Raw genomic sequence first — 17,976 nt, 5'->3', positions numbered from 1 at the left:
TAAAAGAAAGGGGCTGAGAAAATATTTGAAGAGATTATAGTTGAAAACTTCACTAATATGGGAAAGGAAATACTTAATCAAGTCCAGGAAGCACAGAGAGCACATACAGGATAAGTCCAAGGAGAAATATGCCAAGACACATATTAATCACTCTGTCAAAAACTAAATACAAAGAAAACATATTAAAATCAGCAAGGGAAAAACAATAAATAACACACAAGGGGATCCCCATGAGGTTAACAGCCTATCTTTCAGCAGAAACTCTGCAAGCTAGAAGGGATTGGCAGGACATATTTAAAGTGATGAAGGAGAAAAACCTGCAACCAAGATTACTCTACCCAGCAAGGATCTTATTCAGATTTGATGGAGAAATTAAAACCTTACAGACAAGCAAAAGCTGAGAGAATTCAGCACCACCAAACCAACTTTACAACAAATGCTAAAGGAACTTCTCTAGGCAAGAAACACAAGAGAAGGAAATGACCTACAATAACGAACCCAAAACAGTTAAGGAAATGGGAATAGGAACATACATATCGATAATAACCTTAAATGTAAATGGACTAAATGCTCCCAAGAGAGAGAGATTGGAGGAATGGATACAAAAACAAGACCCAAAAACATGCTATCTACAAGAGACCCACTTCAGAACTAGAGACACATACAGACTGTAAGTAAGGGGATGGAAAAAGATATTCCATGCAAATGGAAATCAAAAGAAAGCTGGAGTAGCAATTCTCATATCAGACAAAATAGACTTTAAGATAAAGACTATTAGAAGAGACAAAGAAGGACAGTACATAATGATCAAGGGATCGATCCAAGAAGATATAACAATTGTAAATATTTATGCACCCATCATAGGAGCACCTCAATACATAAGGCAAATACTAACAGCCATAAAAGGGGAAATAGACAGTAACACATTCATAGTAGGGGACTTTAACACCCCACTTTCACCAATGGACAGATCATCCAAAATGAAAATAAATAAGGAAACACAAGCTTTAAATGATACATTAAACAAGATGGACTTAATTGATATTTAGAGGACATTCCATCCAAAAACAACAGAATACACATTTTTCTCAAGTGCTCATGGAACATTCTCGAGGATAGATCATATCTTGGGTCACAAATCAAGCCTTGGTAAATTTAAGAAAATTGAAATTGTATCAAGCATCTTTTCCAACCACAATGCTATGAGACTAGATATCAATTACAGGAAAAGATCTGTAAAAAATACAAACACATGGAGGCTAAACAATACACTACTTAATAACGAAGTGACCACTGAAGAAATCAAAGAAGAAATTTAAAAATATCTAGAAACAAATGACGATGGAAACACGACGACCCAAAACCTATGTGATGTAGCAAAAGCAGTTCTAAGAGGGAAGTTTATAGCAATACAATCCTACCTTAAGAAACAGGAAACATCTCGAATAAACAACCTAAAGTTGCACCTAAAGCAATTAGAGAAAGAAGAACAAAAAACCCCCAAAGTTAGCAGAAGGAAAGAAATCATAAAGATCAGATCAGAAATAAATGAAAAAGAAATGAAGGAAACAGTAACAAAGATCAATAAAACTAAAAGGTGGTTCTTTGAGAAGATAAAGAAAACTGATAAACCATTAGCCAGACTCATCAAGAAAAAAAGGGAGAAGACTCAAATCAATACAATTAGAAATGAAAAAGGAGAAGGAACAACTGATAGTGCAGAAATACAAAAGATCATGAGAGATTACTATAAGCAACTCTATGCCAATAAAATGGACAACCTGGAAGAAATGGACAAGTTCTTAGAAATGCACAACCTGCCAAGACTGAATCACGAAGAAATAGAAAATATGAACAGACCAATCACAAGCACTGAAATTGAAACTGTGATTAAAAATCTTCCAACAAACAAAAGCCCAGGACCAGATGGCTTCACAGGTGAATTCTATCAAGCATTTAGAGAAGAGCTAACACCTATCCTTCTCAACCTCTTCCAAAATATAGCAGAGGGAGGAACACTCCCAGACTCATTCTATAAGGCCAGCATCACCTTGATACCAAAACCAGACAAGGATGTCACAAAGAAAGAAAACTACACGGGAATATCACTGATGAACATAGATGCAAAAATCTTCAACAAAACACTAGCAAACAGAATCCAACAGCACATTAAAAGGATCATACACCATGATCAAGTGAGGTTTATTCCAGGAATGCAAGGATTCTTCAATATATGCAAATCAATCAACGTGATACACCATATTAACAAATTGAAGGAGAAAAACCATATGATCATCTCAATAGATGCAGAGAAAGCATTCCACACAATTCAACACCCACTTATGATAAAAACCCTGCAGAAAGTAGGCATAGAGGGAACTTTCCTCAACACAATAAAGGCCATATATGACAAACCCACAGCCAACATCATCCTCAATGGTGAAAAACTGAAAGCATGTACACTAAAATCAGGAACAAGACAAGGTTTCCCACTCTCGCCAATTTTATTCAACATAGTTTTGGAAGTTTTAGCCACAGCAATCAGAGAAGAAAAGGAAATAAAAGGAATCCAAATCAGAAATTAATAAGTAAAGTTGTCACTGTTTGCATATGACATGATGCTATATGTAGAGAATCCTAAAGATGCTACCAGAAAACTACTAGAGCTAATCAATGAATTTGGTAAACTAGCAGGATACAAAATTACTGCACGAAATCTCTGGCATTCTTATACACTAATGATGAAAAATCTGAAAGTGAAATCAAGAAAACACTCCCATTTACCATTGCAATAAAAAGAATAAAATATCTAGGAATAAGCCTACCTAAGGAGACAAAAGACCTGTATGCAGAAAATTATAAGACACTGATGAAAGAAATTAAAGATGATACAAATAGATGGAGACATATACCATTTTCTTGGATTGGAAGAATCAACATTGTGAAAATGACTCTACTACCCAAAGCGATCTACAGATTCAACGCAATCCCTACCAAACTACCACTGCCATTTTTCACAGAATTAGAACAAATAATTTCACAATTTGTATGGAAACACAAAAGACCCCGAATAGCCAAAGCAATCTTGAGAAAGAAAAACGGAGCTGGAGGAATCAGGCTCTCTGACTTCAGACTATACTACAAAGCTACAGTAATCAAGACATTATGGTACTGGCACAAAAACAGAAAGATCAGTGGAGCAGGATAGAAAGCCCAGAGATAAACCCATGCACATATGGTCACCTTATCTTTGATAAAGGAGGCAGGAATGTACAGTGGAGAAAGGACAGCCTCTTCAATAAGTGGTGCTGGGAAAGCTGGACAGCTACATGTAAAAGAATGAAATTAGAACACTCCCTAACACAATACACAAAAATAAGCTCGAAATGGATTAAAGACCTAAATGTAAGGACAGAAACTATCAAACTCTTAGAGGAAAGCATAGGCAGAACACTCTGTGACAGAAATCACAGCAAGATCCTTTTTGTTCCACGTCCTAGAGAAATGGAAATAAAAACAAAAATAAACAAATGGGACCTAATGAAACTTCAAAGCTTTTGCACAGCAAAGGAAACCATAAACAAGACCAAAAGACAACCCTCAGAATGGGAGAAAATACTTGCAAATGAAGCAACTGACAAAGGATTAATCTCCATAATTTATAAGCAGCTCATGCAGTTCAATAACAAAAAAACAACCCAATCCAAAAATGGGCAGAAGACCTAAATAGACATTTCTCCAAAGAAGATATACAGACTGCCAACAAACACATGAAAGAATGCTCAACATCATTAATCATTAGAGAAATGCAAATCAAAACTACAATGAGATATCATCTCACACCAGTCAGAATGGCCATCATCAAAAAATCTAGAAACAATAAATGCTGGAGAGGGTGTGGAGAAAAGGGAACACTCTTGCACTGCTGGTGGGAATGTGAATTGGTACAGCCACTATGGAGAACAGTATGGAGGTTCCTTAAAGAACTACAAATAGAACTACCATATGACACAGCAATCCCACTACTGGGCATATACCCTGAGAAAAACATAATTCAAAAAGAGTCATGTACCAAAATGTTCATTGCAGCTCTATTTACAATAGTCAGGAGATGGAAACAACCTAAGTGTCCATTATCGGATGAATGGATAAAGAAGATGTGGCACATATATACAGTGGAATATTAGCCATAAAAAGAAATGAAATTGAGCTATTTGTAATGAGGTGGATAGATCTAGAGTCTGTCATACAGAGTAAAGTAAGTCAGAAAGAGAAAGACAAATACCGTATGCCAACACATATATATGGAATTTAAGAAAAAAAATGTCATGAAGAACCTAGGGGTAAGACAGGAATAAAGACACAGACCTACTAGAGAATGGACTTGAGGATATGGGGAGGGGGAGGGGTAAGCTGTGACAAAGCGAGAGAGAGGCATGGACATATATACACTACCAAACGTAAAATAGATAGCTAGTGGGAAGCAGCCGCATAGCACAGGGAGATCAGCTCGGTGCTTTGTGACTGCCTGCAGGGGTGGGATAGGGAGGGTGGGAGGGAGGGAGACGCAAGAGGGAAGAGATATGGGAACATATGTATATGTATAACTGATTCACTTTGTTATAAAGCAGAAACTAACACACCATTGTAAAGCAATTATACTCCAATAAAGATGTAAAAAAAAAAACGGGCTACACATCTGAATAACTATTTCTCTAGGGATGTACAAATGGCCAGTAAGCACATGAAAATATGTGAAAACACGTTTAGCATAATTAGTCATTAAGAAAATGCAAATCAAAATCACAGTTATATACAATTTTGCACCCACTGTACCCACTGCACCCACTATAATAAAAGAGACCAACAATAATACGTGTTGGCAAAAATGTGGAAAAACTGAAACCCTCATACATTGCTGATGAGACTGTAAAAGGTGCAGCCACTTTGGAAAACAGTCTGGCAGTTGCTCAAAATGTTAAACATATAGTTACTATATGAGTCAATGATTCCACTCTTAGGTATATACCCAAGAGAAATAACATGTGAATGCATGTGCACACACATGCACACACACACAATATACATGGTTGTTCAAGTATTATTCATAGTAACCCAAAATTGAAAATAACCCGATTGTCCATCAACTGATGAATGCATAAATAAAATGTGATATATCTATACAAATGGGATATAACTTAGAAAATGAAACTCATGAAACAAAGATACTTGCTATGACATTGTTAAAATTTGAAAACATTATTCTACACTTTAAAAAGAGCCAGTTACAAAAATATTGTTTAATACTATTTATATGTAATATCCAGGAGAGACTAATTATAGAGACAGAAACTAAATTAGTGGTTATCCAGGCTTGGCACGAGGAAAGATGGTTGGATGGGGAGTGACTCTTAATGGGTACAGGATTTCCTTTGGGGATGATAAAATGTTATAAAATTAAATTGTGGTGATGGTTGCACAACTCAGAGAATATGCTAAAAATTATTGAATTGTACACTTTAAATGAGTAAGTTTTGTGGTATCCATCATACTATTTTAAAAGGGGTGCTAGCAACAAAAGAGGATATTGACTTTTAACTGCTGCTTAAAAGTAACTGGAAGTGTATGAGTCACTCTACATTGCTTGGTTGTAAGTCATTGTTGGGTCACAACATTCAATTTAGTTAAGTCCACTAGCATCTTTTTAAACATGAAAAATAGAATAAATTGAAATGGAATGGAATAGAATAGAATAGGAAAAGGAATAGAATGGAACAGACTAGAACAGGGAAGGGAAGGGAAAGGAAGGGAAGGACAAGAAAGGGAAGGAAAGGAGTGAAATAGAAAGGAAACAAAATGAGTAGATTATATTAGTGGGTTTACGTACAATAAGTTATATTTTACTGTGGCTGGTAATCAAAAATATATGAAAAATGCTGATCTCTATATTTAGTACTAATCTTCTGCCACTTCCCCTCCCAGACTAGGCAAGTAGATGAAACTATTTCCTCTTCACGGAAAATACAGGCTGAGTTTAAATGACCATTTACCCACTCCATTTGCTCTTTGTCATCAGTGAACAGGAGTCCAACTTTCTAAAAACTGGAGGACTTTGGGAGAAAGAGTACTACACAGGACTGTTCCCAGAGAAAATAACCTGGATTTTAGCCAATATGTATATTAACGACAACAGTGGCTTAAACTTTACCTTTTTGGCAGAGAACTTAATTGTTCTTATTTTTGTTTGTCTGCTGGTTTCCTTGGCTTTGGTGTTCCTAACTTTTTTAACCAAAATGGTACAGGTTCATATTTGGCTGTGTCATTATTGCCTACTGCATGCACATGTGAAATTGTTAAACAGCTGTCTGCTATATCCAAGGTTTGTTTTATTCTAATGCGGAATTATCTTCTGTCAAAAGAGAGAGAACAAAATGATCATCTTTGCCCCAGTATTCTAGGGAGCACACAGCCAGCCAAGGACACAAAATATAATTCAAAGAGGGTACTCAAGTTAGAGGTAACCAGAATTGCAGCCCTACACAGCTATGTTTATTAATTAATATAACCGGCAGCCTTTTGTAGAGTATACTTGAAGGGGGAAATATTCCCCATAAATCTGTTAATGATAAGGTCTTACATAAGATTAGACTTTGCACAAGGGCATAAGCAAAGCTTAAAATCTCTCTGGGACTGATTGTAAAACTCTCGAATACAGCCTGCGCACTTCATTAGCTACAGGTGGTGTCAAGGAGGAGTTCGCCTGGGGACACATACTGTATAAGGAACCTGAGATCCATTAGGTGAAACTAAGACAAGCAAGACACACACAGACTGTGTCTCACCTTTATCACTCCAAACCACCACTGTTTCATAAGAAGAAAGAGTAGACTCATATCACAATCCAAAGCAGATCTATGGTTCCTTTTGTGTTCATTTCATCTTACTTACTTTATTTTTTAAATAATTTATTTTTAAAATTTAAACTAACAAATTTCAGCTACTCTCAGGACATTTTTTTCTGTATTAGAAAGCCCTAAACTGAAAAAGAAAAATTCCCCTCTGGTAATGTTACATAAGGATCCCTCGGTCACATGACTCTTCAGAGCATCACTCTGAATGTAAAATCAAAAGTCAAGTAATTTGCCCCTCTTTCAAAAGGCTGTCTTCATAAGGTTTATTTCTTCTTAGATGTCCTACTAAAAATTTCAGTCTCTTGAGGTAAAGAACATTTTCTGGGCTCTCCAGGAAGGCAGTTCATATAACCCCATTCCTCCCAAGATCAGAACAGAACAACCCCAATTAAATCTTAGTTGTGACACAGTAAATTGAAATCTTTTTACTCAACAGCTTGATGCTTTCCATTAGCCTGTCTCTGTTGTTTCATGCACCTGTGAAGTGGTAGATGAAAGCATGGGAGTCAGATCTGAGTTCAAATTCTATCTTTTCTATTCATCACTCATATAACCTCAGGCAAATCACTTAAATTCCCTTTTCCCTCATCTCATTGGGGAATAATACCAACTCATAGGGTTTGCAGAATCAACATAAAATCACAATATTTAATAAATCTGAATTGAATTTATTACTTGGGGATAATCATCTATGTCTCTGCACCTTATTGATCTGTTTCTCCTTTTCCCTGTTCCCTTTCAGATCTTATTGTGATTTTTACCCAAACCACTGGCAGAAAAGTACACTTGCCTTTCTTTCTGATATGCCAGAAAAAGTGCAGAAATTTAATTGAAACCAAACACAAAATCAGCTTTTGTAACTAAGATATACAGAAAGAGAAGAAAAAGTGAATATATTCTTCTCCAAAACTCTGGTTATTGTATAAGACTAAGCTAGACTTTCTGAACTTTGGCATGCTATTGACATTTTAGGTTGGATGATTTATCCTTGTGGGGGACTTCTGTGTATTACATAATGTTTAGCAGCATTCCTGGCTCCTATCCATTAGATGCAAGTACACCTCCCCTCTCCCCTGATATGACAACCAGCTTACTTATTGCCCCAGCTTACAGCCTTGAAAGAGTCTCCAGTCTGCAGGGCAAGGAGGGGACCAAAGGCAGAACTCACTGGATTTCATTAGTTGGGAAGATGGAGCTGAGATTCCGGGGAGACCAAGGCATTTAGAGTTTGCTGAACAGAATACCTGAGAAGACAGACCAGCACAGAGCAGGAGAATACATGGAACCCAAGACTTAATCAATCAGTGAGCTCAACAGATTAGAGTTCTGAGGAACATCCATGGAGTAACCAAGCAGATAGAGGAAGAGTGAACAGAATGAGACCACAAATTACTTGAAAGCAAATCAAAGATGTAGGTCAAAAACCCATCAAAGAAAGGGCTAGAAATTTACAGAATGGGAACGTAGGGTAAGTCAAAGAAGCCAGCATTTAGGCAAGTAGCTGTAGCAGGAGCCTTGAGACGCAAACTGCAGGGTACTTGATCACTAGATTGCCATTTGAAACTCAGAAGTAGTCAGATGTTCTTCCCATTATTCTACACGTGATGTGAGAGCCTGTAGTAGGACTAAATGAAAAAGTTGATGGGACAGTAAACATCTGAAGCATATGGTAGACCTTTACACTTCAACAATCACTGAGATGTAGAATTAGTGGATGATCAAACCAGATACATGCTATTTCTATACGGCACATAGTGGAGTGACATATATTAAAGGGGTCAAGCCAGCTCTTAGATCCTTCTCTCATTAGCATGCATGAAACTCAGTATTTTTTGTGAATCCCCAGAATTCTTTCTTTCTTGTAGACCTGGCACTTTACTTTGCTGCCGTGTTTGGTTATGTAAGTGTTCCTGTCAAAAGGTCTTGCCTCCTTAGCTAAATTCTATGTCCCTTAAGGTCAGGAATTTTATCTTCTTTGCATTTCCCATGCTGTCTTGAAAATGCTAAGTATTTAGAAGATGCCCTGCTAACCTGCCTAGAATGAATAATAAATATCACTGCTCCCCAAGTGTGACCATCTGTTTTAAGAAATGACATGAGAGAATTGAGGGGCTTGGGAACACATTTATGGCATTGTGGGTATGGGAGGGGTCGTTGTTATGGCACTAGAAATGATATTAAGTTGGTCGCCTGGGTCTAATTTATTATGTAAATCTTAATGAATATAAAATGATATTAAATTAAGGAATTTAAATGAGATTTAATGAGAAATTTCCATCTGCATATTTCATCTGGGCCACTGTTTCCGAAACTCTGTATTAGCATACTCAAGTGTGCTGATAAGATGGGTGAACTATAACATCCTGGACTTTCCCAAGCAACTTAGTATTTTTAAGATGACAGAAAAGAACAAGTGAGAGTCAGTCACACAAAAAAAGATAGGTGGAAGATGTGTGTGAGGGGAGGGAGAGCAAGGGGTATGTGGCTGCACATGTGTGTGCAAACATGTGAAGACCTTGATGATTTCACATGTTTAGGAAATATACCTATTTCTCTAATAATTCACCAAGAAGTGCCTGAGAATAATACATACATATTCCCTTAGGACACAAAACATGTACTCAAGTCTACCTTATATAAGTTGTAATTGGGTAGGACCTATGTTTAAAGTGGTTGGGAAAAATGACTTTGGACAAAGATTTTGAAAGTTTCATGGGAATAGAGAGTGCAAGTGATATGAAGGTCAAACAGCATTATTCTCACTAGACAAAAGTTTCAGAGTTAGTCATTGTTCTCTGCCAAACCAGGCAAAACCAATTATAACCATAAAATTGAGCCAACGATTAGATTAAAGGTGTTTCACTGAGTAAAACTATTTTTAAACAACAAAATACCCCACAAGTTTTCCTATAATTTAGCCTTTTTTTCTTCTCCTAAAAATGTTGCTTTTGGGCTTCCCTGGTGGCACAGTGGTTGAGAGTCCGCCTGCCGATGCAGGGGACACGGGTTCGTGCCCTGGTCCGGGAAGATCCCACATGTGCGGAGCGGCTGGACCCGTGAGCCATGGCCACTGAGCCTGCGCATCCGGAGCCTGTGCTCCGCAACAGGAGAGGCCACAACAGTGAGAGGCCCATATACTGCAAAAAAAAAAAAAAAGACATGTACCACAATGTTCATTGCAGCACTATTTACAATAGCTAGGACATGGAAGCAACCTAACTGTCCATCGAAAGATGAATGGATAAAGAAGATGTGGCACATATATACAATGGAATATTACTCAGCCGTAAAAAGGAATGAAATTGAATTATTTGTAGTGAGGTGGATGGACCTAGAGTCTGTCATACAGAGTAAAGTAAGTCAGAAAGAGAAAAACAAATACCGTATGCTAACACATATATAAGGAATCTGAAAAAACAAAAATGGTACTGATGAACCTAGTGGCAGGGCAGGAATAAAAATGTAGACATAGAGAATGGATCTGAGGATACAGGGGGTGGGAGGGGGAGGCTGGGGCAAAGTGAGAGTAGCATTGACATATATACACTACCGAATGTAAAATAGATAGCTAGTGGGAAGCAGCTGCATAGCACAGAGAAGTCAGCTCGGTGCTTTTCGATGACCTAGATGGGTGGATAGGGAGGGTGGGAGGGAGGCTCTAGAGGGAGCGGATATAGGGATATACGTATGCATATGGCTGATTCACTTTGTTGTACAACAGAAAGTAACACAGCATTGTGAAGCAATTATACTCCAATAAAGATGTATTAAAAGAAAAAACAGACATAAAATTTTAACCATTTTTAAAATACTTAAGCCACTTGTTAAAATTAATGTTGGATAAATATCTAAACTGAAACTATAAGTAATGAAGAAAAAAGGGAAAAAATCTCAGATATATAGGGATTTACTCTAGTTAACCATTATGTATTTTAATGCCAGTGTCTACCATTTGTCTTCTGAGAGTCTAAAGAAGAAGTTCTTGACTGAGTCCCAGGCATCTTTCTTTGAACAACATCCAGGTTGTCCCAGGACCACAGATTGAGAAAGATCAGCTAATCTGTATGCAGAGAAATACTGATAGCTTTACAGTCTTTATTTTTTTAAATGACAAAAATATATTATGTATTCAGGTTAAAACATTTGATAAAAGACACACAAAATGAAATCAAAGAGAATGTATAACAGGAAAAGGTAAAGATGAAAGCAAAAGTTGAGAAAATAAGATAAAAGCATCAAAATTAATAACTAATTTTACTCTAATACTCTGAAGGATTAATAAAACAGATATAGCTGGCAAATTCATCTAAGGAAAAAGAGAAAATGAATATATGACAGCATTCTGAATGAAGGACAATGAATGAGGTTAAGTAATCATATAATGGTATTTGATACAATTTTACAATGATTAATCTGAAAACTTAGTTAAATTTTAAAATATACATCATAATTTACTAAAAAGCAAAACTGACAACCATAATATACACAGAAAATCCCATCAAAAATCAATCAATATATTAGGAGTCAAATAATTTTATAGGCAAGTTCTTCCTTTCCTTTCTATGTTATCTAACTACTACAAAATATTTTTAAAAGATTTGCAATACTAATATATTAAAATTTATGAACTAATATATTATCTAATATCTATAGAGCGCTTGCTATGTCCCCTGCTCTTTATTTGGATTATTTTATTTAATTCTCATTAAAATCATGTGATGTAGATAGCATTTTTATGCCCATATTAGAGATAGGAGGGCTGAAATTTTAAAAGATTAAATGTCTTGCTCAGAATATACATGAGGAAAGTTAGAAGTGAATCTATGTACTCTGATTACAGAACCTATGTTCCTAATCTCTACGCAATGTTGCCTTTAAGTGAAAAGGCATGACAATCCACCCCAAAAAGAAAAAAGAAAAGAAAAAAGGAATGAGAGAGGAGAGGGAAAAGGAGAAAGGAAGGAGTAGAGAGGTGAGAAAAAGAAAAGGAAGAGAAAACACAATCTCACTTAAGAATATACTTATGTTTCAGAGGAATGCAAAAACATTATTTTACTTCAAATTGCCTCTTCATGAAAAAACCTTTTGATAATTATGTTTCTTTCTGGTATTGTTTTTGAGAAAGGAAAGAAAGATAAATTTGAGTGGAACCAGATTATCACATTTATTTTGACCAACTATAAGATTTCCAGAATCCCTGCAGTCCCAAGAATAAGCAGTGAAACACAAAGGACAGGTATCTTGGTAATGGTTTCTTCCCAGGGAACAATAAGACACTTTCAACAATGCATTTAGTGTTGAAATTGGAGAAGAGAAAAGTAGTTTCCTGTGAGAAAAGGCTAGGCCTCCACTATACTCTTAAAATGTCTCATTCCTCTTTGGGTAAAATTTTCTACAGTAAGATGATAGATTCAAGAGATAGAATTGAAGCCAAACAGAAAAGCCTGATCATGTTTGGTGTTACCTCAGTGCTCAGGTGTTCAAGGTCGACATGTAGAAAGAAATTGATCTAAGGGGACAATAGATGAAGTTAATTCACTAGCATCACCAGATCACTATCAAGAGATGCTTCAGAATAACCATGCTCCTGGTCCAGCATCACACTTCAGTGGGTCCTCCTATTTCACGATTCATCTTCTGACTGCAGTCAACCTTCTGCTCTGAGAGCACATCATGATAAGACAGGCCTTGAAACCCATTTTATTGGCTTCAAAATTGCCTCTATTCATGACCTACTGTTGGAGTCTAGTCATTACTGCCTGTGCTCACACTTGTCAGAATCAGCTTACTAAAGCAGAAGTGATTATATAAAGAAGGATGAGCAGGCAGGGTGGAGGATGAGAACAAGACATTTTCATTCCTTCAAGAGAACTCATTTGGGAAAGAAGTATCACCAAAGTCTTACTGAAGTAAGTAGAACCTGCAACCCTAACATCGTCTCAAAGAAACATGACTTTAATCCCTTTTATAGGAATAGCCCAAGCAAAGAGCCAAAATTTAGGATGATTATCTTATTTCTTTTAAGCTGCATGTTTCCAACCAAAATTTCATACTTTGTACAATTTTAAGAGAGTCATATTCTGACAAAATTCATTCATTAGTTTATTTCCTTTTATAACCACAGTGGTTAAAGATACATAGATAGATAGATAGATAGATAGATAGATAGATAGATATACACACATATATACATATATACATACACAAACATACATGTACAAATATATAGATATAGATATATTTATATATAGAGAATTTGCAACTATTTCATTTCAATTGTGGAGTTACATAAACTTTGGTATTACCCTGAAAAAATTTTGTATATTTTACAGGTACCCCATAAAACAAAACTTGTGTTTAAAATTATAATCAATACAGGATCTAAATTTGTAACAGATGTTTCTGTGTCTCCATTAGAAATGCACGTGACCAAATACATTCAATTCCAATAATTCAAGGATACGCTACTACAAGAAAACAAATAAGCTTTTACCATCATAAGAACACTCAGTAGGAAAAGTCTCTTCAGTAAATGGTGTTGGAGAGGAAAGGGGGAAGATGGCGGAAGAGTAAGACGCGGAGATCCCCTTCCTCCCCACAGATACACCAGAAATACAGCTACACGTGGAACAACTCCTACAGAACACCCACTGAATGCTGGCAGAAGACTCAAACCTCCCAAAAGGCAAGAAACTCCCCACGTAGCTGGGTACAGCAAAAGAAAAAAAGAATAAACAGAGACAAAAGAATAGGGATGGGACCTGCACCAGTGGGAGGAAGCTGTGAAAGAGGAAAGGTTTCCACACACTAGGAAGCCCCTTCACGGGTGGAGACTGTGGGTGGCGGAGGGGGGGAGCTTCGGAGCCATGGAGGAGAGTGCAGCCACAGGGGTGCGGAGGGCAAAGGGGAGGGATTCCCTCACAGAGGATCAGTGCCAACCAGCACTCACCAGCCCGAGAGGGTGGTCTGCTCGCCCGCTGGGGCCGGCGGGGGCTGGGAGCTGAGGCTCGGCTTCGGTCGGACTGCAGGGAGAGGACTGGCCGTGTGAACACAGCCTGAAGGGGTTAGTGCACCACGGCAAGCCGGGAGGGAATCCAGGGAAAAATCTGGACCTGCCGAAGAGGCAAGAGAATTTCTCTTCCCTCTTTGTTTCCTGGTGCGCGAGGAGAGGGGATTAACAGCTCTGCTTAAAGGAGCTCCAGAGATGGGCGCAAGCCACGGCTAACAGCGCGGACCCCAGAAACGGGCATGAGACACTAAGGCTGCTGTTGCAGTCACCAAGAAGCCTGTGTGCGAGCACAGATCACTACCCACACACCCCTCCCGGGGAGCCTGCATAGCCCGCCACTGCCAGGGTCCCGGGATCAAGGGACAACTTCCCTGGGAGAATGCAAGGCGCGCCTCAGGCTGATGCAATGTCCCGCCGGCCTCTGCCGCCACAGGCTCGCCCCGCACTACGTACCCCTCCCTCCCCGCGGCCTGAGTGAGCCAGAGCCCCTGGAGCAGCTGCTCTTTGAACCCCGTCCTGTCTGAGCGAACAACAGACACCCTCCGGCAACCTACAGGCAGTGGCGGGGCCAAATCCAAAGCTGAGCCATGGGAGCTGCGAGAACAAAGAAGAGAAAGGGAAATCTCTCCCAGCAGCCTCAGAAGCAGCGAATTAAAGCTCCACAAACAACTTGATGTACCCTGCATCTGTGGAATACATGAATAGACAACGAATCATCCCAAATTGAGGAGGTGGACTTTCAGAGCAAGATTTATGATTTTTTCCCCTTTTCCTCTTGTGTGTATACAAAATCTGTGTGAGATTTTGTAAATTTTTTCACCTTTTCCTCTTTTGTATGTATACAAAATCTATGTGAGATTTTGTCTGTATAGCTTTGCTTCCACCATTTGTCCTAGGGTTCTATCTGTCCTTTTTTTTTTTTCTTAATTTGTATTTTAATAACTTTATTTTATCTTATTTTATTTTAGTTTATCTTTTTTTTTCTTCCTGCCCACCTTCCATCCTTCCTTCCTTTCTCTTTCTTTCTTTTTCTTTCTTTCTCTTTTTCTTTCTTTCTTTCCTTCATCTACTAATTCTTTCTTTCTACTTTTTCTCCCTTTTATTCTGAGCCATGTGGATGAAAGGCTCTTGGTGCTGCAGCCAGGACTCAGTGCTGTGCCTCTGAGGTGGGAGACCAAATTCAGCACACTGGTCCACAACAGACTTCCCAGCTCCACATAATATCAAACGGTGAAAATCTCCCAGAGATCTCCATCTCAACACCAGCACCCAGCTTCACTCAACGACCAGCATGCAACAGGGCTGGACACCCTATGCCAAACAACCTGCAAGACAGGAACACCACCCCACCCATTAGCAGAGAGGCTGCCTACAATCATAATAAGGCCAAAGACACCCCAAAACACACCACCAGACGTGGACCTGCCCACCAGAAAGACAAGATCCAGCCTCATCCACCAGAACACAGGCACTAGTCCCCTCCACCAAGAAGCCTATACAACCCACTGAACCAACCTTAGCCACTGGGGACAGACACCAAAAACAATGGGAACTACAAACCTGCAGCCTGCAAAAAGGAGACCCTAAACACAGTAAGATAAGCAAAATGAGAAGACAGGAAAACACACAGCAGTTGAAGGAGCAAGATAAAAACCCACCAGACCTAACAGAGGAAATAGGCAGTATACCTGAAAAAAAATTCAGAATAATGATAGTAAAGATGATCCAAAATCTTGGAAATTGAATAGACAAAATGCAGAAAACATTTAACAAGGACCTAGAAGAACTACAGATGAAACAAGCAACAATGAACAACACAATAAATGAAATTAAAAATACTCTAGATGGGATCAATAGCAGAATAACTGAGGCAGAAGAACGGATAAGTGACCTGGAAAATAAAATCGTGGAAATAACTACTGCAGAGCAGAATAAAGAAAAAAGAATGAAAAGAACTGAGGACAGTCTGAGAGACCTCTGGGACAACATTAAACGCACCAGCATTCAAATTATATGGGTTCCAGAAGAACAGAAAAAGAAAGGGGCTGAGAAAGTATTTGAAGATATTATACGTGAAAACTTCCCTAATATGGTAAAGGAAATAGTTAATGAAGTCCAGAAAGCACAGAGAGTCCCATACAGGATAAATCCAAGGAGAAATACACCAAGACACATATTAATCAAACTGTCAAAAATTAAATACAAAGAAAACATATTAAAAGCAACAAGGGAAAAACAACAAATAACACACAAGGGAATCCCCATTAGGTTAACCGCTGATCTTTCAGCAGAAACTCTGCAAGTCAGAAGGGACTGGCAGGACATATTTAAAGTGATGAAGGAGAAAAACCAGCAGCCAAGATAACTCTACCCAGCAAGGATCTCCTTCATATTTGATGGAGAAATTAAAACCTTTACAGACAAGCAAAAGCTGAGAGAGTTCAGCACCACCAAACCAGCTTTACAACAAACGCTAAAGGAACTTCTCTAGGCAAGAAACACAACAGAAGGAAAAGACCTACAATAATGAACCCAAAACAATTAAGAAAATGGGAATAGGAACATACATATCGATAATTACCTTAAATGTAAATGGACTAAATGCTCCCACCAAAAGACACAGATTGGCTGAATGGATACAAAAACAAGACCCATATATATGCTGTCTACAAGAGACCCACTTCAGACCTAGAGACACATACAGACTGAAAGTAAGGGAATGTAAAAAGATATTCCATGCAAATGGAAACCAAAAGAAAGCTGGAGTAGCAATTCTCATATCAGGCAAAATAGACTTCAAAATAAAGACTATTAGAAGAGACAAAGAAGGACAGTACATAATGATCAAGGGATCGATCCAAGAAGATATAACAATTGTAAATATTTATGTCCCCAACATAGGAGCACCTCAATACATAAGGCAAATACTAACAACCATAAAAGGGGAAACCGACAGTAACACATTCATAGTAGGGGACTTTAACACCCCACTTTCACCAATGGACAGATCATCCAAAATGAAAATAAATAAGGAAACACAAGCTGTAAATGATACAATAAACAAGGTGGACTTAATTGATACTTATAGGACATTCCATCCAAAACAACAGAATACACATTTTTCTCAAGTGCTCATGGAACATTCTCGAGGATCATATCTTGGGTCACAAATCAAGCCTTGGTAAATTTAAGAAAATTGAACTTGTATCAAGTATCTTTTCCAACCACAACGCTATGAGACTAGATATCAATTACAGGAAAAGATCTGTAAAAAATACAAACACATGCAGGCTAAACAATACACTACTTAATAACGAAGTGATCACTGAAGAAATCAAAGAGGAAATCAGAAATTCCCTAGAAAGAAATGACAATTGAGAAATGACGACCCAAAACTTATGTGATGCAGCAAAAGCAGTTCTAAGAGGGAAGTTTATAGCAATACAATCCTACATTAAGAAACAGGAAACATATCGAATAAACAACCTAACCTTGCACCGAAAGCAATTAAAGAAGAACAAAAAAACCCCAAAGTTAGCAGAAGGAAAGAAATCATAAAAATCAGAAATAAATGAAATAGAAATGAAGGAAACGATAGCAAAGATCAATAAAATTAAAAGCTGGTTCTTTGAGAACATAAAGAAAATTGATAAACCATTAGCCAGACTCATCAAGAAGAAAAGGGAGAAGACTCAAATCAGTAGAGTTAGAAATGAAAAAGAAGTAACAACTGGCACTGCAGAAATACAAAAGATCATGAGAGATTACTACAAGCAACTCTATGCCAATAAAATGGACAACCTGGAAGAAATGGAGAAATTCTTAGAAATGCACAACCTGCCAAGACTGAATCAGGAAGAAATAGAAAAGATGAACAGACCAATCACAAGCACTGAAATTGAAACTGTGATTAAAAATCTTCCAACAAACAAAAGCCCAGGACCAGATGGCTTCACAGGTGAATTCTATCAAGCATTTAGAGAAGAGCTAACACCTATCCTTCTCAAACTCTTCCAAAATATAGCAGAGGGAGGAACACTCCCAGACTCATTCTAC

General features: G+C 37.9%; 1 long non-coding RNA gene across 1 annotated transcript in view; it reads left to right on the top strand.

Moving 5' to 3' along the window:
- LOC309809589 overlaps window positions 1-13,609 on the top strand; it is a 380,658-nt gene extending 367,049 nt beyond the window's left edge. The window contains exon 5 of the long non-coding RNA XR_014294876.1: window positions 13,329-13,609. This is a non-coding gene — a long non-coding RNA (uncharacterized lncRNA). The remainder of the gene's footprint in view (window positions 1-13,328) is intronic.
- Window positions 13,610-17,976: the final 4,367 nt, after the last annotated feature.

The sequence above is a fragment of the Mesoplodon mirus genome (genome assembly GCF_964341445.2).
Source record: "Mesoplodon mirus genome assembly, chromosome: 8".
Lineage (NCBI taxonomy): Eukaryota > Metazoa > Chordata > Mammalia > Artiodactyla > Ziphiidae > Mesoplodon > Mesoplodon mirus.
Note: the sequence above shows the minus strand (reverse complement) of the source record. Positions and strands in the feature narration are given on the sequence as shown.